The sequence below is a fragment of the Tympanuchus pallidicinctus genome, unplaced genomic scaffold (genome assembly GCF_026119805.1).
Source record: "Tympanuchus pallidicinctus isolate F22 unplaced genomic scaffold, pur_lepc_1.0 scaffold22, whole genome shotgun sequence".
Taxonomy (NCBI): domain Eukaryota; kingdom Metazoa; phylum Chordata; class Aves; order Galliformes; family Phasianidae; genus Tympanuchus; species Tympanuchus pallidicinctus.
In genome coordinates, this window is record NW_026294739.1 from 7,368,476 (window position 1) to 7,395,853 (window position 27,378).

Below are 27,378 nucleotides of genomic sequence, written 5' to 3' on the forward strand. Positions count from 1 at the left end.
TCCTTCTATTTGTAAATGCTTCCCATCTGTGTGTGGACTTAGCGGACCTGCTTTTATTGACAAATGTTTGGTTTGCCCTGGGCAGCTTTGGTGCCTGAGCTTTGTGTGGGTTAGGTGCTTTGACAGGACACACATGGGCATGTTGGGCTGCGTGGGCTGTCTGCAGCCAGGGAAGACCAGCACAGGGTGCAGGTAGCAGTGCTGGCTGCCCGGGAGATGCCGAGCACATTGGAGTCTCCTCAGGAGAAATGCAGTGGGGATTTTGGGGAGAGTTAAAGCCTTGGAAAGAAGAGATCTTAGCAAAAAGGTCTTTAGGGAAAAGGGTGAAATACTTTGACTCCTGAGGAGTGGGTTCTTAATGAATCAAAGCTGTGCAGATACTTGCTAGATGAAGATTTCTGTTGGGCTAACATGGTGTGGAAGGCCTCCAGCAGACTGGTGTCCTTAGGAGAGCTGTGCCTTCTGGTGTGCCCGTCACTCAGAGGTGACCAGTGCTCAGCCAGCAAATCCTGCTAGGATTGTGGATGCCCTTCTGGGAGCCAGGATGAGAGCTGCAAGCTGTGCTGCCTGAAGAAGCTCCCTCTTTTCCTGGCAGGCTGCTGTTGTGTCCACAGCCCATCTCTGTGTACTCAGCTTTCTTGGTGCCACGTGCTCTTGCACGCATCTACACAACCCTTTTGCTGCCTGGTGATCACTGTGGTGTAGGCATGTAACTTCCTCCTGCTCGGTCCATCTCTCCCCAGGTTAAGATCTCTGAATGACTGTACATACAAAACCATGGGTGTGGACTTATCATCCCACAGAAATGGAGTTTACAAGCACAGCTTGACAAGACAAAGCACGATGAGTGTGAATGTTTAACATGAGCTTAAGCTCAGGACTGTGTCAGCTCTTGGAAGGGCATGTGTCTAGGGAAATCAAACATGGCAGCTTTGAGAGCCGGGAAGAAGCCTCTAGCATCCTGAAGGCTGTAGCAAGCAATGAGCACTGCACAGTCGCTGACCTACTTTTGCATACCAGCTAAGTGAAATTTCCTTCAGATTTGTTTTTTTGCTGCCTGCCCTGATGAGGAGTGCTGACGTAGTCATGCAGGAAGAATTTGGAGTCTGTGTCAGACTGTTCTCTCATAGATCATCTTCTCTAACAAGACATTTCCTCTCATTTTCAGCCTGCTCTTTTCCTAGTACCTAATGATATAGAAGCTCTGGATGAAAATTTGAAAGCATAAGCACTAGGTTGAGGATGGGAAATGTTTAGATTGTTATCGATCAAATTAGCCCCAGATCATAAGGAATAGTCAGAGGTGACCAGCACTCAGCCAGTGAATTTCTGCTAGGGAATGTAAAGACGCAGGTTTTGGGGCAATATCTGGTCTAGAGGGTACCCTACAAACAGTCTGAATTCCGTGAGAAAATGACTTGTGGTCTCTGATAACCAGCATAGTTAGAACAAGTAGGAGCTGTGTTACTGTGACTTCTCATGTTTTCTTTGCCTTATAGCACAGGAAGATTGAAAGAAAAAGTAAGACAGTCTTCAAAGTACACATTGTTGCTTGACAAATGCTGCATATTGCCTATGATGGTCTTTACAAACCTTGATAAAGACTTACGTGGTGCTCAAACTTTTGGTGGGATGTCCAGACCTGCATTGCGATGTTTCCCTTTGTGCCTGTAATGAGACAGCTACTCCCAGGGCAGCTGGCCATCTATTGCAGAGGTGGATGCTCCATGTTTATACCGTGCAATAGTGCCTCTCCAGTGTTCTCCAGCCAGCAGTGCCTGCCTGTTGTTTGTCAGTGAATGTCTCTTCCAAATTCCATTTACAGAAAGCCTTTACATATCGGTCCTTAAGAATTTTTACTCTGTGAACTATGGAACGTATTCTACACGCTGTAGCTTTTGAACCCTTCAGCCTGCCTAACTCTGGAAACAGGAACTAAGTGGCTGCTTGGGGTAAGAAAGTACTGTGTGAAAAGGTATTGTGTTCTTCTATCAGGAAAAGAAGAACCAGCCACCTTAAAGTGGTGATGCAGCATAGCTTTTGTATAAAGAACTCTGGCAATGTTTATGGCAGTAACTGTCCTGGTAAGTATGATTTCCTAAGCCTGGGAAGGGCTGATGGCGTTTTATTACTGCTTTCGTGGTTTATGGAAGGATCCCACCTTGCATCTCTGTATGCATAGAGGCATAGAATCATACAATCGCTTCGGTTGGAAAAGATCTTACAGATCATCAAGTCCAACTGCGACCTAACCATACTACCCTAACAGCCCTCCACGAAGTCGTTATCCCTGAGCATTAAAATGGATAAAATGTGGCAGCCTTGGCTTGCTTTGAAGCAGTCTCATTATGCCTCTGCGTGTGTCTCAGTAGGAAGTTGATTATGGTTTATCCTCAACATCTCAGTTTTGTTGAAGCTAATAAAAAGAAGTGATACCTGAAAGCAAGAAATGGGAAAAAACTGAGGCATGGAGAACAACCAAATCTTCATACACCTTGGAATGCTTCAGAAACACAAATCCTGATGGCAGCTGCTTGCAGCAGGTAAGTGATGTCACTTTGTCCCAAAGCAGGTGGCTCTGTGGCGCTCTGGCAGATGGGAGGCTGCAGGCAGCCCGTCAGCTGCTGTTTCCAGCTGTTGCATCAGTTCTGCGTCGATGCTACTGAGCACTGCACGCACTGCAGGGGCTTTCTCGGTTCTACAGCTGCAGAAAAGGAGGATCAGATAAAAAGGGGAAGTTCACTTAAAGTATTAGTGTGCTGGAGAAGTACACGCACCTCAAAATATAAGTAAAAAAGGTGAGGAACTGTATCATGTGCCTTATGGCTGCTTTCCATGCCTCCTCCGCGTGCCGCTGCTCCTTTCTCTTTTCAAGCAGCAGCGGGGCTGGGGCTGAGCGCTGCGCCTGCGGCCGCCAGGGGGCGCCATAGTGCCGCGGAGGGGCAGCTGCGGGAGAGGCGGCGCGGGGCGGTGCGGGGCCGGACTCCGCTGGGCTGCGTGCGGGGCGACTGACGGCAGCGTCCTGCACAGGTCGGGTTAACGAGAGGGAAGGGCTCGCTTCGAGCACCTGCGAGAGCGGGGAGTGCTTTGAGGCAGTTTGCTGTCCTGTGCCCGGACTCACAGCCAGTGGTAAAAGCCCTGTGGTGTAGCGTTAAGTGCTGCTCTTCTCGACTCCGTGAAACGAAGTTTTATCAGCAGTGAACCAGTGATGGAAGAGGCTGTCGTCTGACCATACAGATCTGCTTAGGTGGAAAGTATCTGCTTATCATTCCTATAATAGTTGGGTTGGGGAAGTGGGTGCTGTTACAGTGGTGTCATGTGAAGAATGTTGTTCCCATCCATAACCACCTGCAGCCAGGATAACTGGTATCGCTCCCCCTCCAGAGCAGGAAAAGCTTTATTGGAAATCCTGAGGCATGACATGGCATTAGTTCATGAAATTGTGTACCCGGGCACGTTGTATTTGCATCTTTTGAGGAATAAGCAGGTGCTACGTAAACACATTGTGATGCCAAAGGGCGTCTCACTCGAGTAATGATTGTAAGTTAATCCAGTTAGATTTGACTCAGATTGTGAGAAGCTGTAGTTCCCAGTCAGTCCTTCACCCTTTCACCCCCCCCTTCCCGTACGCGTGCTTTGCTGTTCAGATCAGACTGCCTCTTGCCATTCACTCTCATGTCCGAGCGTCTGAGGCGTTGCTGTCTGACACACCAGCAGTGACTTGGCTGCATTCTGGCTCATGTCCTGAAGGAGGGACGCATTTATGATTCCGTTTCCTGAACTCTTCTTCAGAAGGTTTTCATCCACACCTTCTAAAGCCGAGCACGGGATCAAAGCTGATAAACAAGGGCACTTGATCTTGAAAGGAGGAATCTGACATCTTTTTTATACCTCTTTGCCATGCCCAGCTCTTGTGTCAGCTTCCCACCCCCTGGCAGAGACCAGGAGATGGTGCCACAAGGCCCTGCTCCCATCACTGCTCAGCATTTATTTCCTACCTTCAGGATCAGCAATTCTGCGGCTCGGGGAGATGGTGTGGAGACGGCGGGCCGGCCTGTTACATCAACTGCTCTCAGAGCAGTAGTTGGCAGCGCTAATCTGCATTATGTGCGATTAAACAGGCACAGTAATTAACTTGCATAAGCGCTTTAGCAACTTTTGGCACTTGAATCGCAGCATGTCCTGTCTATGGTGATGCCTATAGCACAGGACAGCACAGTGTGAAGCTGTGCGGGAGAAAACGGAGCTCACATTTCATATGCAAGCAGCACTGAGAAGGAGAGAGAGAGGGGAAAAAAAAAGTGCTACAGCCCAGCTCAAATATCCAAGCATTTTTTAAGGAGTTTTGTTTTTAAGGAGTTAATGTGTGCAGCACGTTACGGATGTGTTAGGAGCGCACTGTGGGCACCGTTGTCCTCAGCCCTCTTAGAATCCAAACAGAAAAGATATGTCCGTTTCCAATCCTACCTCTTCTCTGTTGTATGGCAGCTCGTCTGTGCTGATAATTCAGATCTGCTTTGAATCAAGCTCACAGCAGGAAGGCCAAAATGCAGTGACTGCAGTATTTTTTCTTTCTTTAAAACATACAGTGCCAGGGAAAAGGTCTTGGAGTCAGCAGGAAAAGCTGAGAAGATTTAATACTCCTCATATCTAGTGAGATATCCTTGGTGATATATATGAAGCTTGTTCTAGATTCATGTGAGGCAGAAGTCACTGCCAGGTCATCTGGAATCTGCAGGTTTCAGGAAAAAGTGCTGATCCAGTTTGCTTTGCAGACAACGTGGGCTTTGTTTGTTTGGCTTTCAGATTTGGGGTCCTCTTGCAAGCCCTGCAGGATCATTTCAAGACCTCTTTGCTTCTCAGGAAGTGCTCTTTCAGGAGATGGCCTTTTGCAAGGCAAGGCACTCGAAGTTTTCTCACCACCCAGATGGTTCCATACAGCTCCATGTGTTTTAGGAGCAGTTGGGAATATGTGTATTTCCGGAGCCATCAGCTGCCCAAGGTGCGGAGGACTTCAGTGCTGCGCCATCCTCAGCCCTAATTCTGCCCTAAAAATGGGCACTGGCCTTGTGAAAAGCTACTTTAGACAATGGATAATCAGCTCCAGAGGATTCCTTTTCCAGCTGCTGATGGTTTAAGAGCCTCCTTCATATCTGAACGTAAATTTCAATGGAAAAATAGATCTCCTGCTGGCTTTGGGGTCCCTTTAGCCAGGGGCTGGTCTGGGACTCAGGATCAGGGTGGACTGGGGAATGGGGAATCAAAGGGCTGATGAGTTTGTGACAGGTAAACCAGAGTTCAGTAACTGCCTTATGGTCAGCCTGGGCCCTTGTCCTGGCGTAAAAGCAGAGGGCAATAAGGTATTGTGGGGGCCTGATCCCAGCGAGCCCTGAGCACCACATCTTCACAACCCAGCGCTGGAAACTCGGCCAGCCAGCAGTCTGCAGCTCCTCTCCGTTTGAAGAAAACCACTCATGGGTGTGAAAAGCTCTGATCCTTATCTCTTGTGGGCGTGCTGTCAAAATGACGCGGAGGAGGTAAAAACAGAAAGTGATAGACACCAACCTCAGCCTTCTTCTGTCAGTATTGCTGTTTACGTGCATGGAGAGGCAGCTCCCCAGTTCCTCCTCTGGGTGATAATGTTTGTTTTGAAAGCTGGCTTAACTACTAATTGGTATTTTACTTAAGAAACAGGAAAATGAAACACACTGTTTATAGTTAGAGCATTAGTAAAAAGCAAACTATGTAAGAAAATGATCCACGTGAAAGAACAAACCCAGAAAGTATGAATTAACATAAGATGACTTTCAGGTTTAGCTAATTGTTTCACTAGCTGGAATCCTAAAGACTTGCCTTGCTTCTACAACAATCTCTTCCACAGATTCTGGATGTTGATAGGCTGGCACTCCAAACCTGTGGCGAAAGGGTAGGTGCATGGAAATCCCCACTTTTAAAAGGTTTCTTATCCTGTTTGTCTGCAGTGCTTCACAGTGGCAGCTGGTTATTGGTGCTGACACATCTGTATGGCACTGCTGTCAGCTCTGCTGATATTATATGTGATGTGTCCTTTTCAGTATTCAAAGGATATTCTTGCAGTGCTGTGTGACCTTATTGCTGTATTTTTTTTGTGTGGGATTTCATAGTGCATGATGGTAAGTGCTGGAGAAAGCAGAGAAGAGTGTGACGTTGGCTCTGTTTAGAATTGCTAAAAAGACCCATCGTGCTTAGCACACAGTGGCATCAAAACTTCAGGTTCTGCCTGCAGTGAAGGTGGGATCGTGGGGCTTTCATGACACCGGCCTCATTTTAAATGATAGCTTTTCCTCAGCTCTCCTGGTTCTCTCTGTAGGCTTCCACAGCCTAACTCACTGTTGTAGAAAGCAACCTTGGGATTGCCATTGCCCTACTGCAGCCCAGACCAACCACACATAGGTGAATGTTCTGACCCAGAACCGTGATTTCAGCTGCTGTCAGACCATTCCCCTCCAATAAAGGTAAGTGAATGAGGCCTGAACAAATTAATTCAGCAGCGTTAAATCTCATCCCTAACGTGGTGCAGTCCAATGCAGAGGCAGGCTGTGTCGGCAAGTCTGGGTGTTCTCACTGCTCACTTGTTGCTTGTGCCTCTTCCCCGATGGGAAGCCACATCTTGTTTCTTTCTGGCACTGAGCCATGCTGATGGGACAGCTGGGTGAACTTCTGCAAGGGGGGGAGCTGCACGGAGCCTGAGATGTGAGCCTGTGCCACTGGCTAAGGGAGAGCAGCATGGCACAGCCTGCTGAGCTTGTGCTCCAGTTCAGTTTCACTTAGGAGATGAGCTGGAGAGAAGGCACATAAATATCAGCAGCAAGCACGCTGTTGGCAGGCAGTGGCACGGAGCACAGTGCTGACTCACAGGCGGCCCCAGGTGCCAGCAGGGCTGTGCTGGCTGTGGGGTGCATCGCTCACACAGGTGTTTGCTTGTGTTCCTGAGCTGAGCTGTGAATCCCTTGGCTCAGCAGCAGCCAGGGCCTGGTGAAGCCAGCAGGAGCGTGGCTCCAATGAGAAAGGTGTAACTGTGCTTTTTAGCTAACTTGTGTTGCATCTAATTGAACCTGCTGCAGGGGAGAAAGGCTGATCTTAAGCTGATAATTCCGTGCTTAGATGTGACTTAAAATAACTGGCTTAGAGGAGAAGCAGTGCCTCCACTGATCCCAGTGAGAAGTTTTCTTCTGCCAATGCTGGCCACGGGTCCCAGAGAACAGGGAATTACTGCTCTGAGTGACATCAAATGCCAATTATCCCACTTTCTGTCACCCACTGAAGAACCAAACTAAGACCAACAGTGAGAATCAGTGCAAGCCAACAGGAGCAAGGGAGCTGGGATCGGTCTGTAGCACTTCTCCTCCCAGTTCCAGCCACCCAGATTTGGCAGGATGTTGCAGCAGAGCTGAGGGCAGAGAGCAGCCATTGAGCTGTGGTCATTAAAGCTGTTGTGAAGAGGGGCTATTACCACAGTTAGTGCCAACGACATGGGGGGTGGATGCATGAGCTTCCAAAAATGGCATCCAGCTTTCTGTGTCAGTACAGGACATTTGCAATTCTTACTGTCACATTTGGAAATTTTCCTGAAGGAAAAATAAAAGCACAGAGGGGAGCTGGCAGTGAAGGCATGGGATGAATCTTTGCACGGTAAGCTGCTCTGTTGGCATGAACACATCTCCATGCACTCGAGAGCTACCAATCTGCATCCTTGTTACTCATCGTCATGTGTCTAACCATAACCTTGTTTTCAGTTACGTGGCAGCAGAAGCATGCACGTTGTTTTTCAAGTATGAAAATGCCTTTTCCTTGTGGTTGGTGTCTTCTGTGCTAATTTGCTGACCTCTAAACTTTGATCCTAGTCTAGTGCAATGTTGTGAGATCAAGGGCACTGCTGCCTTCACAATAAGTGATGGGGACAGGGAAGAAAAAGGGCAAAGGTGAGTGATAGCAGCAGGGGTTGCAGCAGCTGAGATCCGTGCATCTGAGTTATCTGCTCGAGCGGGTAAAGTTGTTCATGAGGACTGCAGTTCTTGCAGGGAAGGAAAAGCAGGAGATGAAGCAGAATTTTCAGGTGACCCAAAAAGTGCAGTCGAAGAGGAGGGGTACCTGGTTGTTGGCCTCTCCTTCCTTGGCACCAATTTCGCTGTGTTATTTTAAAAGAGCTTTTGTTGGAACATAACACGTCTGCCTGGAAATGCCAGCGGCAGTTCTGCTGTCTGCGTGTTCAGCAGGGCACAGCTGCAGGCCTGCACAGCTGGCATTCAAACGTGGCTTCTCTGGCACTTAGGTTAGTCAGTTCCCATGATATCATTGCATATATATATTTCCTAAATCAAGGCCTGGGTTCTGTGGGCTACAAGAATTCCTTGAAGGCCACTTTGTAAGTCTACAATTAAAGGAATATATATTTACTCACACCACAAACAATCTGAAAAAGTGTAGTAGTGTATTTAAGATTGCATTCCTTCCATTCTGGATTCTGAGCCTGTCAGAACGTCAGACTTTGTTTACACAAGCACTGAAGTCTTATTGCTGGTTTTTGGGTTGTTTTCTTTTTTTTTTGGTTTTTTTTTTTGTTGTTGTTCCCAATGAAGACTGAGTGTTTTGGAAGCAGTAATGTTTTTCAGCAGGGTTGGAGATCATTTGGTGCTTTAGAGTGAGGCGTGTGGCTACTCAGTATTACTCTATGAAAGATAATTGCTAAATGTAATATAAAATTAGCACATAAGGGCGATGGGGTGTAATCTGCTCCATGCTGCATGATGCTTTGTATATTTGCAGAGCAGCACTAAGCAACATCTCAATTCAGGCTGCAAGCTGCATTTTCTCTTGCTTAAAAAATAACTGCTTTTTTCATGGCTTGATTGCTGTGCTGTTGGTTGTCACCTTCAGTGCCGTGTGCTGAGAAAGGGCTGGAGTAAAGAAAGTCTCAGGAGTTCATGTGTTGCTGCTGCAAGCAGTTCAAGATAGAAATATAGTTTAGTTAATCATCTTTTTTTTCTGTTTTGTTCTTTGAAATATTTTATATTGCTATAAACTCTGTTATCCTTTACACAAGAAAAAGAAGGAGATACATATTTAGATACAATTTTAAAATTCAGTTTAATAACTGTTCTCGGTGATCTGCCATGCTTTCATTGGCTTGGCAGGAACAAAGCAAAGGGCACCTGATGGCAGCTCTTCCAGCTGATCGTATCCCAAAGGCATCTGGATTTCACACACACATGAGATGTTTCACCATGTGCTGTTGGTGACTGCATTCGTTGTTCACCATTGCATGTACGCCACTACCAACTACAGAATCACAGAGTACTGCTGTCTTTTACAGATTTAAAACCTTGAAAAAGTGGTTCTTCAATTTATTCAGAGAGGCCTGTATGCTAAAACAGTTTGCAGCCATCTCTAACAAGTTAGCACACTACAGAACGAATTGCTCAAACACAGGAGGCAGAAGCGTAGAATGACTTTTTTTATCAGGTCCAAGACCTTACACCTGTGCATATTTTCAAGGAATCAATAAAACTTTTATCCAGGCCTCCAGAACGCGTTGTCCACATTCAGTTAAGAAGCATCCACCACCTAACGCTTCCCTGTGAATTGCAGTACCTCACTACAAGCAAAAACAGTGCTGCTCCCTGAGCTCACGTCGAATGTGGAAGACAAGGCAGCTGACTCAGTAGGTGCAGCTGAGCTCTGCAATCTCTCTCAGAATGTCTTCCAGGAGCAGAACAGGTTGTGTGAGAACATGACCTGGGTGAGCTGCGCTAATTAGAACATTTGAAATTCCAAACTTTTGTCTCAACTAGAGAAACGGATGAGACAAAATGTCTGTTAAAGGCAACCATAAGAACATTAAAAGAAGTGCAGATATAATGTGAAATGCTGTTAGTAACCAGGTGATGACAAGCTAAAGTGTGTTCAATTCTTCGCAAGCTGTCATAGCACAAAAGGTTAATAAACTAAACCCACACCTGCTGTGTTTCTGGAAGGTCTCTGAATGCCTGTACCGTCACGCTGTCAGATGGCAGCTGGCTGCGGAGGAACACAGCTCTCCTTGTCTGCGCGGTGCGTCTGAAGACAAGCCCAAAATGGATTTTGTGAGCAATTTGTAGCTGGGAGAGGATGAAGTCACGTTTGTTGTTTTGCCAATGGTAATGTGCCTTTGGACTGGGGTTAGAACTTCTCGGTATCTCCAGCATGCAGCAATCAGCAGGACGTACAGCTCGTGTTTAAGGCGCATCACCCCTTCGGGACTTCAGATTTCTTTGAGTCACGGCGTTCTCCTGCAGGTTTGGACTCCTGCAGATCTTTGGTCTCTTAAGGTAAATGGATGGGGAAACAAATCTTTAAAAGCATTAACTGCACATACAAGCTGTTGTTTCTGATTTGTTACACGTATTCTCACACACTCAACTTTCATTTCTCAGAAATGCTCGTGTGCTGGAAATATCAGAAGAGATAAGAGGAACGTCATGCAGTGTTTTGAAGAACACACATGATTCACTATCCGGCAATGCAAACACTTTGTAGGGGTGCAGATCACGGTATGTGGATGTCCTCGTTTATCTGCTGGTAAGGAAGCGTGGTTGTGGCCTTCCTCACACATGAATTGTCTGCCTTAACCTTAATCCTCCTAATCTTTAGACCTTTCCTGTGTCAGGAGAGGATGAGTTCCTCGTGTGCTCTCAGATATTACTGACCTGTTTTCCTGAAACCCAAACCACCCTATATCTGAACTTGGTGTGTTGTATCACTTTAATCATGAAGAGATCAATCTGTCTTCCATTATTTATGCCTTCTCAGATTTACTTCAGAATGATGCCAAGATGTAGGAGCATAAAATCATATTTTCATTATTGTACCTTCCAGTGTAAATTCTTGAACAAGACTTTTATCTTAAATCCTCCTGCAATTCTCTGAATATTTTCCTTCATTTCCTGATACCTTTTAATTTTACATATATACATTCTGATGTTACTGCGAGCGCTCAGCTCTGCGTTAGTAGCTTTTCAATATGCTTTTACAATATAGCATAGAATGCTGGCATGCATGTATCAGTATTGATTTAGAATTTATTAACAGCGATCCCCTTCTTCTACTGCAGAAAAACAACCTTAAAATTTATTGAATTTTGTAATTACTTTTTATTAGGAACAGAAAATCTATCTGCAATTGAAGTTCTATTTCATTGCCTGCTATCTCTGATACCAGATTTTCAATGACTAAGTAATCACAGTGAAGGAATGGAGTACATACATCAATCGAAACTTCAGTAAATCTCCTGGTATCATTACTGAGGAGTAACTTGAAGAGTGAAGATTCCCTTAAGCAGTAGATTGAATCATTTATCTGAGGTAGTCAGCAGGGAGCTCTGTAAATATAGAATTGAGCAGATCTGACATTCTACTCAGTGCTGCCCAGAAGAACCTATGGACATGGAAGTCCCTGAACAATCACTGTTTTTACACACATGCAACTGACATAAATTAGTTCATAAGGGAAGGGCTAACTTTTCTTTCTCCCACTGCTCCCAGCACATCTCAGGTCGCCTACTCTGCTGCTGCGTAGCTCCAGCTTCCAGCTTGCACTCTGCATGGCCTGCAGAACTGCACACCTCTGCTGTAGCCCTGACTTAGGGTAGGATTTGCTGGTCAAGCTTAGTCAAATCCCTGTGATAGCTTACTTTCCTTGATTCTGGAAGGGGGAGGGTGGCTGCTCCTCCTACACTCAGCTCGCTGAAAGGCAATCATTTGAAGTTTCACAGCTTTACTGAAGCAGTGCTGCCCTTCAGTACAAAGGAAATCCAAGTGTAGTCCATGAACTTATTATTTGCAGACTAAATTTCATGGGTATTAGAACGATTGATTCGTTATGCCAAAGTGAAATCAGATGCACGTGTTAGAATTCAAACAACTCCAGATTCAAAATCAATTTCATACATGAACGCAAAACGCGGTTTGAATGGTCAGACCCTGGATGTATTGATCAACAGCACTCTGGTCTCTGTGAGTCACCCAGAGCTTTACAGCCCAGACCTGGCACTCACTGCAACAGCTTTCCTTTTTAAAAGAAACTTTTGTTTCTTACACATTACACGACAGAACAACTGTCTGCTCTTAGAGAGCTCCTTGTTTTGTCCAGTAGAATTTCTCTATAATTGTATGATCCTGATGGACTCACCCTGCACAAATGATTTTGCAGCTTGCTTTAAACTTTAGGCAGAACTCTAAATCCTTTCAGTCCTACTTTCATAATTCTGTATGAATTTCCAGGATAACCACATTCACCATAAGGTAACTTACTGTTACTACATTAGTCACGAGATTGTGTCTGAAATTTGCTGTGCTCTATCCAACACATCTGTGTTACTTACCTTCACCTAATAACCCGGAGAAAGAAAATTATTCATTCACCCTTGTTTCGCTTTTCAGGTTTGAGTTTTTCTTGTTGGTAAAGATTCCCTTAATTACATGTTTGAAGCAATGTTATATAAATATGATGGGGGTAGCAGTGATTTCTGTCATTAAATTGTTACGCAGACTTGCAAATGTGTTGGGAGGGTTACCTTGGGGATTCTGTTTGCACAGAAGACATAACAAGTGGGGGATGCTTTCCCCAGTGACATCTCAGGCTACTCATCAAGTTACAGTGTTTCCCAAACTGTGGAGAGCTCAGTAGTTTTCCTCAATTAGTTTTCTCCAATAACCCAAAATATCTGATTTGCACAAGAGCTTGAATTTAAGCTCCTGTTTTGGAAACTCTAGGCCACTTTTATTTCCTGGTTGAAATCTTGCACTGTAAAATGCTTTTGCTTCGTGAAAACATTGCACAGTAAGTGACTAAAGAAAATCCACTAAATAAAGGCAAAATGTCAGAAGCCTTTGTAGCTTTCACTTGCTACAGCAGGAATGCACACTTTGATTATTTGAGCCACTCGCTGTCTCATTACAAACAAGTTATCATCAACTCCATCTGTAACACTGCTTCACTACTGTGCTCATTCATTCAGAATTGTGGAAGAAAGCAAGTCTGCCCTGGGAGCGGCCTTTTCTCAAATTGCAGGTGGGCGCAGGGTCATCTGGACAAGTCTGCTAAGTCTTATCAACGCAGTTTAACAACCCAGATTTCCCAGAGCTGGGCAGGCTGGCAGTCACTGCTGTGCAGGTAACACAGGATGCTGCGGCACCCACTGCTGCCTTACCTGTAGTGGCAGCAGCACTGCAGCCTTAAACCTGTGGCACGCCTGGGAGAGCCGAGGCTGCACCAGGCTGCGGTGTGCCTGCAGCACCCATGTGCGTGGAATGCAGCTGGGATATGTAGCAGGTGTGTGCATGTGAACGCTGCATGGCTGCCCTCAAATATGGGCTATGGGCTCAGACCTGGGCTTGGCCAATTCGATCATTGTTGTTTTTGGAGCCTGTAAGGATCACCTTTCTTCTGCAGGCTAGAGCCCCACTGTTCATTGTTAGATGCTTGTGATTTCTCTTGGCTGACTTGGTGCTGTCAGCTCAACTGTAGAGTTTCACTGGCCTAGAAAATGACAGGAGGCTTTTGAGCAAGAAAGATCAAGAGCAGAAATAAAATCTATTTTTAATCCTGCCTCTATTTTCCGTGGGCCACACAATTTCTCATAGCGTGGCAGTTCCGGAGCACGTGGTGACACAGAGCGCTCCTCGTGGGTTGTTGTTGCACAGATTTACATGCTTCCCCCAGCTGGAAATTTCAGTCTGGAGGAGGTTATCGTACTGCTAATACTTACATGGCACTCTGATTTATTGCAGTAGGTTGGCAATATATATGTAGTAACAGAAAACATAAGAGAGGCATTTAAAGAAGTACTGGAGCATTAACAAAGCTGAACCATGTCAAGTGATGATGAATTTTACACCATACCCTTGATCACCCTGTTATTAATGTCATCAATCTCTCTCTGTGAAAAGTGGCAGCACTTAATAGCTCTGGCTACGACCACAATACCAAATGTTCTACTAAATAATTAATCATTTGAGGTATGATGCCACAGTTTGCCTCTTTCCAATTGAAGCGTATCAACTTACTCATTTGTTCCTTTATTTGGAATCAACAAGCTTCATGGGCAAAAATGAGTCAAATGTACTGATATGTATGTGCAGACTATTCAGCATAGAGATCTCATGCTGGTTCTTCCAGGAAAAGCAAAAAGCCAAAAATCAAGAAACAATCCATCCTTTAAAGCAACACCCCCAAATTAATAGTTCTGGGAATGATGACCTTAGGAACATAAGCCGTCCCTGCTGTTAGAGCCCCATCCCAGATGGCTTCCCCTGCTTCTGCACCATCAGTTCAATCCTGTCCCCATTTTAAGAGGGCATCTGGAATGCCACACTACCAGGATATCCTTAGAGATGGAACCCTGCAATGCTGATTTGATTGTTTAATTAAAAAAATCGGGGGGTAAGTGCCTCCTTTGATAAACTGGTTATCGTTTGTAGCTAAGACAAAATAGGTTCCAAACAAACAGTTTAAAAACATGATCTTCTTTTTAGCTAAAGTCCATTTAATTTAGAGTAAGGGTGTATTAATTTGTTGTGCTCAATTATGCAGTGAGTCATGGAGAAAGATTACTAATCATAGGGTCACTGATTTTTCACAAGTTTGAAGGCACACAAAAGAAATATATTCTATCCAGACCGAGAGGTTTGTCCTACCCAAGTCCTTCTTTAATCGTCCCTGCTGGTTCACATAAGTCAGTTTGGTTTTAGTTTCAATGTATGTATCTTCTTGAAGTGCTTAATTTTGTTTGTGTTCCTCCAGGGAATTTTAGCTAAAAGCTTTCACATCTGTTATATCTGTGACACTGTTTTTTCCCCCTCTGGCTTCTTCCTCAGTATCAGTACACAGCAGTCTGCTCATCAAAGATTAATGCCAACCTTCCACATGCATTTACCCATTCATAGACTCTCCTCTTTCAGTGTAGCTCTTTGTTTTTGTTAATTCCCACTGGATACCAGTTAGAATTGGCCACATTTAACAAGATAACATTGGTTCTCTGTTCTCTTTCCCGATGAGTCAGTTGACTGCATTTCCTAATCAGTATTTTCATAAGCAATCTTCCCTGCTAGTTACTACTTGCTATTCATCCTCGGTTGTTGATCAAAACATATGGCAGTGTTCCTTTCCCCTTGATTGGATGCCTGGAACTTTTAGAAGTGAGAATAGCTAATGAGTTTTGCTGACTGGAAATTAAAAACAATAAACAAGCATTTGTGAATACATCAGTGCAATCTGTAGCAGCCATTAAGGATTTTGCAGCTACTCCTTAACTGCCTGAATGCTCTAGGGTGACACAAAAGCTTTTTAATTGCCTTTAATTGTGCTATTGTGTCTTTTTTTATATACATAAATCAGCTAATATTTTTACTTGGTAGTTCTTATCATTGTATGTAGTTTATATATGAAAGGTCACAACCTCCCACAGTCACCTTGCCTTATCACAGTGTCTTACCACAGTCACAGTGTCTTATACATTTTGTGTTTTATACAGTGTCTTCTACAGTTTGAATTTCCAATTAGAAACGTGGGTTATCAATCATTCTGTATGTGATCATCGGTTCCTATAAATCCCCAAGTTCTTTAGTTTTCCTATGGGTATTCAGCATAGAGTTGAACAAGAAAAGTGTTACGGTGTAAAGCACTCATTACATTGATATCCTCCCAGTCCTCCACATCTTTCCTACGCTTTACCAAACTGTTTCAGTTAAAAGGTATGATACAATCAGTGAAATCAATATAAGCTTTGCCTGTACTAGATGTTAAACATCAGGAATCTATAAAGATGCTCAAGAGAATGCTGAGTACATGCAGACATCTGTTTAAATCAATATGCTGTCACGTATACAAATATATGTGTGTAAATGTGTATTTAAACCTTTGGTGTCTCTAACTCCAAAGTTGCTTAATCAGCAGGGACTGCAGATAATCTTTCACCTCTGATGCTGAGCTGTGAGTGAGAAACTGCAAGGTGTGCAGGAACCAAGTTATCTAGCTTAGAGCTTTGCCTTCGGCAGCTGTCAGCACTGAGCGGTACAGAGGGCATTTTAAGGGATATCCCTGCAGACTAATGGAATTGGACACAGTTGAGCCTTTTTAATCAGAACTCCTTAAAAATTGACTTGAACACTGGTGACTGAAAGCTTCAGGACCAGTCAAGATCTCCTCATTCTTTGTAAGTGTTTTTGTTGTTATTTGAACAGCTGAGTTCTGTCTAAATAATCTTAAGATGTGGCGTGCACTGGACAGATTTTGGGGACATAAGAAGTGCTCTTTGCTGAATGTCCTGCACGTAGGACATCCAGGTGGGGTTTGACAGTTGGTACTTCCAGGGCAAGGGAAGTACTTCAGTTGCTTTGGTTTCCATAACAACCTTGTGAGATAATCAGCTGCAGGCATGGAATAATCTACGTTATCCGCAGATGCTCTCTCACTGAATTCTTCAGTAGTGTTCAGATCTAGCAGTTTAATAAGGGTCGTGTCTGATTGCAAGTTGTGCATTTCATGCATTTCTCAAAGACAGGTCTTTGCTAGGCACTGTAGTAATTGCCAGGAGCAAACATGTGAGCAGAGGATTCAAACTCAGATTCAATGCCGAGCAGATGAGCTCTGCCCCATGCCACTATCCAGTGTTAAACCTCCCATTTCCCTTCACGTAAAATAGCTTTTGTAGCGTTATCCTGAAAATTCTTTGTCTGGAATGAAATGTCAAAGATTACATGGCAGAGTGTAGGACTGCTTCCAGTGTATTAATATTCACATCATATTCATTAAGTTTACTTTGTCTCTGACGTAAGTGAAACCACTGGCAGAAAGTGATGTGAATTCTCTCCTGTAGCAGCAAAGCCCATGTATGCCATCTTTGAAAAAGTTTCTTCTCCTTCCAAAAGTACTTTTCCTTTTTTTTCTTTCTTTCTTCTTCCAGCAAGCATTATCCATCTCCTGTGGATAATATTTCCCACTTTTTAGAAGCCAATGGTCTTCTCTTGCATTTCAGTTCTAAATACTTGGAAGCATTTTTTTCCAGTAACCGAGGTGACTTCTGTTGCTCCACGATCAGAAGTGTCTACTCTGTTAATTCCAGCAAGACTCGGTATGTTCCTGCCACTCCAGGGCTCCACGCACAACCAGAGATGTGAACCTTCTATGACGAAGGGCCATTTGCAGGATCTGGAGGTGTCCGCACGGACAGGTCTTCAGTTAACGGCCGGCAGGAACCGAGCCCTGACCAAAGCCTGCTCCGTCAGCCACAGCCGCGGCGACAGCTGACGTCAGGCTCCCTGCGCCCGGCCGCAAACAGCGCGGGACCCGCAGCCTCCCCGCGCCTCACAGCCGCGGGACCGCAGCGCAGGCGCGGTGCGCAGCTCGACCCCTCCGGCTGCCCGGCCCCGCCTCCTGGCCCCGCCCAGCGCCGCGCCGCGCCTGACCTGTAGTAACCCCGCTTCGCCTCAACCCCCCCCCCATCCGCCATTCCTGCGGAGCCCGGCCCCGCGCGCCACCGCCCGGCGGCCAATCGGGAGGCGCCCAGCCGCATACGGGATGAGCGCGCCCGGCGGCGGGCGGCCGAGCCGGGGCTGAGCCGAGGGGTACGCCGGGACCCTCCGCCCGCGGGCAGCGCATCGGTGAGTGCCCGGCGGCCGGGCGTCCTCGTAGCGCCGAGCAGAGCGGGCGGCGCGGGGCCTGTAGCAGCCCCCGGCGGGGTGGCCTCACGGCGGCCATCCGGGCCGGAGTGGTGCTGAAGGTGCCGCGGCGGCGCGGCGGGTCGGGTAGGGCTGGGCTCGGCTCTGCTCCTCCAGGGGCGGCGTGCGCTGCGCTTTGTGTGGGGCGCCCGGAGCGGCGGCGAGGCCGGGCCGGGGCAGGTGGCGGTTCGGGGCCGGCTGTGCCTGCGTGGCGGGCGACGGGCTCTGGCTCGGATTCTGGATCTGGCTGCGGCGGCCCCCGGCCCGGAGCTGCCCGCTGGGAGCGCATCGCGTGCGGGCTTCGTTGTGCGGTCCGAAACGCGCCGCCTGCGGGAGCCCAGCGGCTGTGCGCGCTGCCGGCCCGTGCTGCCTTCGCATTCCGAAGGGCTCGGTGCTGCTGCGGTGTGTGCCGCGGTCAGCCCGCTGGGCGCTGCCTTTGGCAGAGGTGCGCGGACAGGAGCGCGTTCCGGGGCCTCGGCCGTCGCCGTGAGCAGCGCCGTGCTCGGGCCGTGCGAGCTGGGCACGGAGCTTCTACAGTCACGAGGCGGAAACCGCCGGGAAAATTAGAACCGTGGGCTGCGTGAAGGCAGCTGGAAGGAAGCATTGCTGGGTTGTCTTCTGAGCTTCTTGAAGCAGCACCCTCCCCAAGAAAGCCCCACCACTATGTAACTTTATATGTAATGGCATGTAATCAGAAATGGTGGGTGCCTAATCAGGTTTTGATGTGTCCTGAAATGAAGGCAGCAATCTGGGTGAACCCGTGAGACTTGATGTCCATTGCTATCTGCACCACAGTGAGCTTGAATGTCATATTTGCATGTCCTGCATGCCATGAGAAGGTGAGGAAAAGCACTGTTGCTCCTGGTGGTCACTTCATCATGTGTGCTTCAGGAGTGTCTGAAGCTGAACGCTGTGACCCAAAGGCTTGCTTCCCTCTGTATGTTTGTGGTTGTGAGTCCCTAGAAACAAGAGGTAGAGCCAGATCTGATGCTTTGTTTGATGTTGATGGCTGTCTGACAAACAGGGATAAACCTGGTGGCTCTGCTTTTTCCTGTGCTCAAGGTAGCTGAAAGGCATTGGGCACTGTGGTACAGGTCTGCTTCTGGTGACTGCTCAGAGCAGCCGGCTTCTTACTACTAGAAACAATGCCACTGGAAGAGAAGCAAACCTGCCACACTTGTTATAAAATAGCCTGTTTGATCCACAATAAGCTGTCACTTGTTTCTGAGAGTTATGTTGTCTCCAGGCGTCCCATTCTGCTCAGAGTGATTGTGAAAAGGATGAACCCTCAGCAAACAGTGACATCAGCTGATACAGGATATTTCACAGTTGTGTGTCTTGCTGGTGTGCTGTGATGTTTTCAGAGAGAGCTGGCTTTGGGCTGGGGCAGGATCTGTGCCTGGTGGCTATGCACAGGCCTTGGGCCATGGGGTGAGCTGCCAGGGCACAGGTGCTGGTTCCTCTTCTAAGAATGGTGAGGAGTGCTTCTGTCTCTTTACTCTGTCTTTCTTGTGTGAAGGGTCCTAATTACGTAAGGCTGCTTGAGCAGAGCATCTTGGGATGAGTGTGCTGGCACATATAAGTTCTCAATTTAGGGTGCTTTTATAAAACTGTAATACTGATTTCTGTTTGAGGAACTTCTCAAATGAGGAGATCTGGCTCAATTGGAATCGTTAGAAACACCAAAAGGGCTCTTAATGGAAGATTGATAGTCTTTGAAGAACTGGATATGATGTCTTTGTGCACTCTTATTTAAGACACGATTGCAGCCCGTGTTTACTGCTGGTCTGGGGCTTTTACTTTTCCTTTCAACAAACCAGTGAATAGATTGAGCTATAATCATACTAAAGACCAAATCTTTATCAAAGGATCAGGAACAAAGCAGCATGTGTGGCTTAGGACCAAATGTGAGACAACTGTGGGTGGAGCATTCATGTTCAAGGAGACCCAGGTATGGAGTTGTTTTCCAGAGGAGAACATGAATAATTGAGTCCTGAATTGTTTAGAAATCTGCTTTTTGTTTAAAAGTACTTTTTTTTTTTTTTTTTCCAGTGGAGGAGTAACAAAATCAAAACTTACCTTGACAAACTGCTGCTTCTCACCACAGTGATGAGACCAAAGGAGTAATGCAGCCTGAAGTGGTGCTGCTGGGCCTTACAGACGGGGTTCAGGTGGCTGCAATTACACCAAATCCACTTTTCCCAGACCATGGAGAAATCCAGTTGTTTTTGGAGAGCAGTTCAAAGAATTTATGTAAGATGCTGAATGGGGAGCTGACTGAAAGCCAGCTAATAAGAAATAGGAAGTAGAAGGATTTATGTGGAATTTAGGGCATCTGAATATGGCCCTAAGATGCGACTTAGTACTACTAAGTAAGGTGTATTAACACTAAGAAGACTTGGCTTTGATTTCTATCCATTTCGTGTGCTGTCGGTTACTAATCAAACTCACCCTTTGCAGGGCTGTCCTGGTGGGGTGCAGCCCTGCAGCCCTACCACTGGGTCTCACCTGGTGGCCCTGTGGCAGCAAATCATCCCCTTCCTCATGGCTCCAGAGCGTTGCAGTCCCATCTCCTTCCTTGGAGGTTTCAAGATGTAATTGTGCAAAGCCCTCAGAAGGGAGGTCTCATCCCCTGGGTCACCCTGCTTTGAGCTGAGGGTGGAACTGAAGATCCCTGCAGTCCCTTCCCCTCATAGTCACCCAGTCTCCAGGTAGCTGCTGCCTGCATGGCGGATGTCTCTGAGCTGCCTTAGTGAGAGCTGTGTGCTGTTCTGCAAAGCAGGTTTATTTCTTGTACTTGCAGGAATATTGCAAGCACTTCAGGCAATCTTAAGAGGCTCTCAAATGGCAAGGCGTTATTTGTTTAATTTTGCAGTTAGAGTTGGAAGAACTGCTCTCCATTCTGAGATGCTGATCTACATGGTGGCTTGCAGTGTAGTAAGGCCTGAAGGGCCCTTGAAGATTTCAGTACTCTGCTTCAAGGTGCACTTTTGAACACATTGAAGGAAATGAGCTGGACAGGCTGTATCCCAATTGCACCTCCTGCATGACCGTTATTAAATCCAGGGCTACCGGTGAAACAAAAATTGAAATCTCCAAAGAAAGCTCAAATCTCATTCTGCATTTGCTTCTAGATCAACTAGGGAAATACTATTCAAAACTCGTGAGTTGTTTTGCAGCAGTCTCCATTAATTCTTGGGAAGGAATTGCCTTCACAAGTGCCTCCTTGTCCCATGAACGAGTCCCATGAGCTCGTGGGCAGTCGTAGTGCTGTTTGGTGTATGTAATCCCATAGGAGGAGGTGGCAGTTTGTCAGCACACGTGTTTTGGGAAGTCGTGTGTCAGTGTTTGTGATGGTTGTCATTTAGCAAGCCATGCTACCTCATTACAACATCTGATGTGGGACAGACCGGCTTCTCAGTTTCATTAGTTTCCTGAAAAGCAGGGAAGATAATGCAAGGCTTATCAAAAGTTACTGAATTGTGGTTTTTCACAGTCAAAAGCAGCAATAACTAAGTGCAAGCCTTTCCCTATTTCACTTAAAAATTGGAAATGCGATACTCTGTTATTGAGTACTGTGTAAGCATCATCCTTGCTTGGAATGCTTATATCCACTAGATTAAGCAGTGTAAGACCTGGATGGGGGAAGAGATGACTGTGTGTTGATTAAGCAGTGAAATAGCAGTGGTACTGCAAATCCCATGTCCTGTCCCATATCTGTTTGCTGCTTTACATTCCTGTCTCTGGAAAACACTTCATTCTTCTGTGATAAACCCATTGTAAATGGGAAGTAGAAATGCCATCTAGCAACAACTTGTCTGTATCTTCAGAGAGAAAAGTATTCTTCCTTTCTCCTCTTGCTCTCCAGGGCAGGATATGGAACTTGCTGTGTCTTATGCAGGTTGACAATTGAGAGACATGTAGGAAACCTCTGTGTCCATGGAGAGGCTTTACTTGGGTTCGTTGCTTCCTGAGCAGATGCAGAGCAGTTGGTGCAGTGACATGCATGTGTGTGTGTGATGACCTAAGTTTATCGGACCACGCAGAGTGGTGTGACTTCTGAAAAGCAAAGTGAAGCAAAGCAAAGTGAAGGCACATTGTATTCTGTGAAACAGTGGAGCATGCTCTGCAGTTGTTAAATCAAACTTAGTAAAAATCAAAATGCACGGACTCATTCTCTGGGAACCTAAAAGAAAAAGTTAGAAAGTAGAAGATGTATGGTGAGTTGTTAACAGTTTGGTATGTGTGTAATTTTGTGTTTGGTAAAGAGGCTATCTGTTATCTGTGTTAAAAAAAAGTTCAGTGTGTGTGAAAGTTAGAAGGGAACAGGGAAGAAACCAGAAGTTGAGAATGCTTTGTGGAAGGGTAGGAGTGGTGTACACAAAGATCTATAATGCTTCTCTTCTTGTGTCTCCAGACTTCATAAGGATTTGTGGTGAGTATTGAGGAGGAGAGGGGGACGGTAAGGCAGCAGACGTAGGAAGAAGGCAGTAGCCTCAGCAGTGCTAGGGCAGGGAGCTTGCTTGCATGTGTGGGAAGATGTGAGCTGCATCTGCTCTGCTGTCATAAAGTTCACAGTGATTTTGGAAGTCCTGTCACCAGGGCTTGTCATGCATGTATAGCTGTGTGTTTAATGGTTCTAATGAACCATAGAGTCATTGAATGGCTTGGGCTGGAACAGACCTCAAGGATCATCAAGTTCCAATCCCTTGCCACAGGCAGGGTTGCCAACCTTGCACTAGATCAGATCAAGTACTAGATCAGATTGCTCAAGGCCCCATCTGTCCTAGCTTTAACTGCCTCCAGGGCAGGTGGGGCATCCACAACTTCTCTGGACAACCAGTGTTCCAGCAGTGCACCACTCACCCAGTAAAGAACTTCCTCTTGACATCTAGTGTAAATCTCTCCTCCTTTAGTGTAAAACATTACTCCTTGCCCTATCACTATCTACCTTTGTAAAAAGCTGATTTCCCTCATGTTTATAAACTCCCTTTAAATATTGGAAGGCCCCAGTGAGATCTCTCCACAGCTTTCTCTTCTCCAATTTGAACAAGCCAAGTTCCTTCAGCTTATCTTTATAGGAGAGGTATTACAGCCCTCTGATTATCTTCATCACCCTCCTCTGGACGCTCTCCAAAAGCTCCTGTGTTGGGGACCACAGACTCAGATGCAGAACTCCAGCTGGGCCTCACAAGGGCAGAGCAGAGGTATACCAACACCATCACTCCACCACAGGTCATCAGACTGGTTAGGCGCAGCCTTCCCTTGGTGAAGCTGTGCTGCTTGTCTCGGATCACCCGCTTGTCCCTCATGCCTTAACATGTATTCCAAGTGGATCCGTTTCACCATCTTCCCAGGCACAGAGGTGAGGCTCCCTGGCTTGTAGTTCCCCAGGTCATCCTTCTTCCCTTTCTCCCAGATGGGAGTGATGTTTCCCTCTATCTAGTCCCTGGGGACTTTGCCTGACAGCCCTGGCTTTTCAAATATAACAGAGCGGCTCAGCGACCACATCAGCTATCTCCCTTAGGACACTGGGATGCATGTTATCTGGCCCATGGACTTGGGCACGTACAGTCTCGTGAGTGGATCTTGGACTTACTTTGCCCTTATGGTGAGGGAAAGTTTGCTTCATCTTCCTGTTTTAAGGAAAGTATGAAGAGGGAAACTATTTTCCTAATGGACAGCTCTGAGATGCTTAAAAATATATTTTCTAGCTTTGCAGCTGTGATAACTCTTTAGATTTTATTTTTCTTGTATAGAAACATGCTTATGGAGATTTTTATCTGGTTTTCTTACAATCCACATAATTAGCTTTGCCTAATAATGTCCAGAATTTTCAAGAACAAGGTACAAATCCCAACTGAGTGCAGTGGGGCTATGAACTGCCATGTGAGTGGCCTAGCATGGAGGTTTGGCCCAACCAAGGCTGCTGGTGGGCAATGGAACATGGCCTTAGGGCCTTTCACCAGGAACTTAAGAGGACATTCACAGGGACACGTGACAGCTTCTGTTCCTAAAAATCTGTAATTTACCAATAAAAGTTTTATTACAAAGAAAAAAAAAATCCTGTCCACATTCTATGTTATGCATTCACAGTATCTAGGGCATGATAGAGTGGAGAGAGCTTCCAGCCTGGTATAGATAGTTCTGTATCTAAAGTACGAGTTTAAAAGTATAATGGTTGAAATTGTATTTTCATTATATTGTTAGCTTCATTGTTCATGATGATTTGGGGGATTTATTTCTTTATTGAAAGTTGTGGTTACTTTGTTGTTTTTAAATGTTTGTAGCTCATGAAACAGATAAAATTCTTGATTTCTGATCTTAGATTCTGGAAATACTTAATAGCTTATTCTGGACTTCCAATTGTCAACATGTATTAATCTAATCTGACCATTTGAATAACACAGGCAAAATAAGTTTGGCTGAGAATATACACAGAATTCCTTCAAGTGCAGTTGGTACAATGGCACTTTTCTTTCTTTAAAAACAAGAATGTTGACCTTTTTAAAACTTGTGGTGCAGACTACCCAGAACAGGTACTTGAATGTTTCCATCTTGTTTACCTACTTGGGGTCTGAGGGCTCTTTGTTTTCGCTGAAGAGAGAATTCCCTTCTGCAAGAGACTCTTTACCTATATGATGTTTGTGTACTGATTCGAAGGACTTGAATTAACCTCTGTGAGTAGCTAATTGCCTCCTCAGCTTTATCCTCTGGCCCCCAGCAGTGGATACTGGATGCAGTCCTTTGACATTCAACACTTGGGTTTGTAAATTTATTTTTAAAAGGTCATGAACAGGGAGCTGAAGCTGGGGATCATGCTCTTAGCTCTTATCAGTGCTCTTAGAATAAATGATATTTAATTTAACAAGTTCTTGTTTTGCCTTTGTTTTGTATTCTGGGGTTGTCAGGGATGCTTATCGATGGTCCTGCTTGCCTTTGCTTACAAGAAAGGGAGGGGATTATAAAAAGAGAGAAAAGGGTATTCACTCAGTTGCAGCTAAGGAAAAAAGTAGCCCTCATGTCCTCTTATGTCTAGGTTAGAAAATAGGGTGATATTTCAAATGACCATGTTAGGCATCCTCATACCTTACTTATATACATTTCAAGTTCTCCTGCTTTCCCTGGAGAATCAGAGCATCCAAGGGCTGCAGCAAAGCAGCCTGCTTGTTTGTGTTTTAAGCTTCCCTGCAACAGCCCAATGTCACCTCTATGCACTTCTTGAGTGCAAGGGGTGCTGTCTGCTGCGGGGTTACCTGGACGCAGGGCATGGGGGGATGGAGGGCAGAGCAGCTGAGGCAGCCTGCTGTGGAGCCCTGCTTGCACTTCTGAAAGTGCTTATCTCAGGGAGCTTTTTAGCCAGCTGAGATGTTGCAGAGAACAGGGCGCTGCATCTGTGACAAAGCCATGAGTTCCTCGCTGGAACTAGCTAGTGACTGGTGACCTAGTGTCAGACACCACCTGGTGTCGTGCTTCTGCACGTGGCACACGTTTGGTCGGCATTCGTGCAAATAACTGTTCTGCAGCATTCCAGTGTGTTGTAAGTTACGACTTAGCTTAGTCTGAGCCTGCTTGAAAACTGAAGTTAAATAAGCCGTGTGATAATTTGATATTAGGTTCTGAGGAGAAAAACAGTGTCGATACATTGCTGCTCAAGTGGACTATATGTTCAAATGTAACAGAGTATTTGTGAGAAGATGCAGCTTGGGAGTCAAGGGCAGTTGTCTGTGAAGTTCTATTTGGAGATGGGATTTCACAGTTATTAATGTATGCAGTCTAAAACGAACAGTCTTGAGGAAACTGGGATGTTCAGTCTGAGGGAGAGGAGGTTCAGGGGAGACCTTGTCGCACTCTACAGCTGCCTGGAAGGAGGCTGTGTGAGTTGGGGGTGATCTCTGCTCCCAGATGACAGCAATAGGATGAAAGGGAATGGCCTCAAGTTATGCTGGGGATGTTCAGGTTGGGTATTAGGAAGAATTTCTTCTTAGGAAGAGTGGTGAATGAGTGGTGAAGAGTGGAGTCACCATCCTTGGATGTGGTCAAGGAAAGGGTAGATGTGTACTTGGGATGTGGATCAGTGGGCCTGGTGGTGGTAGGTGGTTGGTTGGACTAGATGATTTTAGAAGTCTTTTCCAACTTAAATGAGTATGTGATTACAAAAAGTGTACTTGAATATTCCTTATTCACAGAACTTAGGATATTGTCCTTTTATTTGTGTTCAGGAAAACCTCCACGTGTTGTGCTCTGCATTTGTATGGTTGCTGAAGTACTGCTCCTTGTATGTCTTGCTTAACCCCTGTGAGAGGCTCACTTAGTGAGATACCAAATACCCAGAGGCTTCTGTGCAAGTACAGCACTGCTTCCTGCATCAGTGACTTTCCAGTTTATGTGATAGCTCCTGAGCATTGTGGTAGCTCTCCTGCTGAGTGGCTTGGGGGTATCCCTTCCTTACACTGAGTGACTGGTACACAATGCAGCCTGAAGCATGCAGTTGGGCTTTGGAGCAGAAATCCATTGCTGAAATGTGATGGTTCCATCTGGGAACCTCACAGCAACTACTGCTGCCAGAGCAGGGATCTTCCCCTGGTCTGAAGGTGCAGTCACTGCAGCAGAACATGGGGAAAGAAGAGCTGATGTTCCTGGGGAGTTAATTCATTATATTTCTTGCTGGTAAATTCTTGTAGCTGGCTGGACACAATTATGTTGGGAAAACAAAACAAAACAAAAAAAAAGGAATTAGAGCCTGAACATTTATTTGTTCTTCAAAATAGAAGGTGTATTTAAAATGTCGGCAGCTCAGCCTGTCCAGTTAAGTGGTGAAATGTGTCACTTCATCAATCCGCTGTCTGATTGTGCTGTGGATATCTTTATCCCTTTAAAATGGATTCAAGTCCTCTTGAAAGTGTAGTTCATCTGGCTGGTACTTTTCTTGTGAAGAACATCTTTAAAGATTTAGAATAAATCTTTTTCTTCAGGAGTCTATAACATCATTTTGGTCTCTAGGTATGACTTTGTTGATTGACTTAAGTTTATTTGTCTGCTGCTTGCTCTTTAAAGGGCTTCTGAATTAAAGTTATCCCCAGCAGAAGCCCATGAAGTCAAAAACAAATGTTAAGGAAGACAATGGCATAAAAACACAAGGTCTTACCTGACTTCAGAGCTGGCCATACGTTGTGGGTTTCTTTTTTAATTCATTAACCTATATTCCCTTAAAAAATGTTTTCTGTCGCATTATAGGAAAAGCAGCTCATCTAAAAGTAAATGAGAACATCTCTGTGCATGCTGGAAGTTTCTGATATTACGTTCTTATATGACAGATATGACTGTTATGCAATGCACAGCCAGGCTGAGCATACAGAAACAGAACAATGATTTCTGTTTTGATTCTATTTTGATTGTTTTTCGTTTGTTTTTCATCTACCCCCCCTTCTCCCCCTCCCCACATACACACAGAAGCCTGTTTCGCAGCTTGGCATTTTAACTTTCCCAGAAATAAGAGAAGTGAACTTCGGCTGTGTTTGGCAGTAGAAAATGCATATCACACCGTTCTGATCCTTCCTTTCTATTCATATGGAAAGCAGAGTCTGCCTCCCAGTGGACGTACTTAGCAGGACTGTCTTAAACGATTGGAAAATGGCAGTAAGTT

General features: G+C 45.6%; 1 protein-coding gene across 2 annotated transcripts in view; it reads left to right on the top strand.

Moving 5' to 3' along the window:
* Positions 1-16,133: 16,133 nt before the first annotated feature.
* The window catches only part of ACSL3 (acyl-CoA synthetase long chain family member 3), a 45,491-nt gene continuing 34,246 nt past the window's right edge, over positions 16,134-27,378 (top strand). The window contains exon 1 of one of the 2 annotated variants that reach the window (XM_052685940.1): positions 16,134-16,228. The gene's annotated coding sequence lies outside the window, so the exon portion shown is untranslated. Of the gene's footprint in view, positions 16,229-17,536; positions 17,676-27,378 lie in introns of those variants that run through there. The other variant, XM_052685939.1, reaches the window with a different exon arrangement.